Raw genomic sequence first — 2,381 nt, forward strand, 5'->3', positions numbered from 1 at the left:
AAGGGTGGTCACAGCTTAAGTGAAATCTTGGTGTATTTGTATTAGGTCTTATACTATAGACTGGAACTTCTATGTAACATGAAATTAACAGAATAAAGACTATTTAATTCAAGACTGCTTTAGAATCCGCCCAAATGACTGAGAAAGATATCAACTAAGTCATAATGCACTCCTGATGGTCAGACTATGAGGTATGAATTGGTCCTAGCAGATACTCAGAATAGCAAGGCAATTGGGGAATCTACTCAGGTTGAGCCAAACTAAATCTAAGTCAATTCAGAGAGATATCATCAGTTTTGGGGTCTGGACTTTAAAAAACAACTAACACTGATCAATTTTTTTAAATTGACCGTGTTAAAGTGAATCTAATTAGAACATCTCCTCTAATACTGGCTATATAATAGCAAAATCAGGGCAAATAGTTCACATAGTTCACACAGTTTGTACCTGAGAGTATGGATAATTCAAATAAATCCAACTACTTTATTGGGAGGATGGGGAATCTCTGGATGGTTAGCTTAGCAGTAGCAGCTGATACAAATAATGCTACATTGGTCTGCTATATATTGGGTTCCATACATTATACAGTAAAAATTAACTTCAGTCTTTTTTCAAAGCTTTAGGGGTTGGGCTGTTTAATTCAGGCACTAATAAACTGATTTCCAGTTCTTTTGGTAGGAATAAGTGAATATTCATAGAAGTAGATAAATAAAAATGGAAGCCGAAGAATAAATGTAAAGACAGACATGCAAAACTGCATAATAGTGATTGTCATGGAGCTGAGATTTAGATCAGCAATGGGACTGCTTCATATTGTTTTCGATAACAGTCTCTTATATGGTTTCTGTTGAAAGTTGTCTACTCTATAATCTGAGGGAAGGGACTAAAAACCACAGTTGAGTCAACAGGTTTTTTGAAACTTAGTGGGTAAAGTTGTCACACTCAGAAGGAATATACTTTAACAAGATTGTTATAAATCATGATGCCACCCCCTTGAGAGAGCTTCTCTGTGTGTTTCTGCCTACAAATTTTTCAATTATTTTTATAGATTTACCCAGGCTTTGAAAAGTTGGCTTGACACTCAAATTAAAAAAAAACAACAACAAAACTAAGATCATGGCATCTGGTCCCATCACGTCATGGCAAATAAATGGGATAAAGTGGAAACAGTGACACATTTTATTTTCTTGGGCTCCAAAATCACTTTGGACAGTGACTACAGCCATGAAATTAAAAGACAATCCTTGGAAGAAAAGCTGTGACAAACCTAGACAGTGTATTAAAAAGCAGAGACATCAGTTTGCCTACAAAGGTCAGTATAGTCAAATCTCTGGTTTTTCCAGTAGTCATGTATGGATGTGAGTGTTGGACCATTAAAAAGGTTGAGTGCTGAAGAACGGATGCTTTCGAATTGTGGTGGTAGAGAAGACTCTTGAGGGCCCCTTGGACTGCAAGGAGACCAAACCAGTCAATCCTAGAGGAAATCAACCCTGAATATTCATTGGAAGGACTGGTGCTGAAACTGAAGCTGCAATCCTTTGACCATCTGATACAAAGAGCCGACTCACTGGAAAAGATCCTAATGCTGGGGGAAAACTAAAGGCAAAAAGAGAAGGGGCCAGCTGAGGATGAGATGGTTAGATAGCATCACTGACTCAATAGACATGAATCTGAACAAACTCCAGGAGATAGTGGAGGACCGAGGAGCCTGGTGTGCTGCAGTCCATGGGGTCACAAAGAGTTGGATGTGACTTTAGTGACTGAAAAACAACTGCACATTAATGTAGCAAGATGTCACTGGTTTCAAACTCTAGCCAATATTTCCATTTGCTCTAATCTGAATTTTCCCAAAGTGATTCACTTCCAAAAGCAAATAGAGAGCATGAAATAATAAATCATGATCTGAAATACAGTATGCATTTAAAAAGCTTATTCTTTTATCTTATCGAATGAGTGAAACTTTTGCCAAGATAAATAAAATATGTTTTCCACATGATATTTAATCATTATAATATTCTTTAAGTTAAAGTTAATTTAATTTCATTGTTATTAGAATGAAATATACAGAATGCAGAATAGAAGACAAAATAGAATTAGGTCTCAATAAACTTCCAAATCTGCTTTCCTTACAGTTGCATATGAAAAGGGAAAAACAGCAATATAAAGGCTTGTTTTCCTGAAACACCATCTGTTATTTTTGTTTAAATTAAGCTCAGTGCTCTAAAGGTTATGGATACTGTACAGTAATTAGCACCATTATGGGAAATGTTTTAAATTTTATGTATTAGACTTCCTCAATTATACAAACATAGAATTCCTAAATGATCTCTCTTTTTTTTTAGTAATTTAATTCATATATTTATTTTTGGCTGTGCTGGATC

Source organism: Bos taurus, chromosome 1 (genome assembly GCF_002263795.3).
Source record: "Bos taurus isolate L1 Dominette 01449 registration number 42190680 breed Hereford chromosome 1, ARS-UCD2.0, whole genome shotgun sequence".
Lineage (NCBI taxonomy): Eukaryota > Metazoa > Chordata > Mammalia > Artiodactyla > Bovidae > Bos > Bos taurus.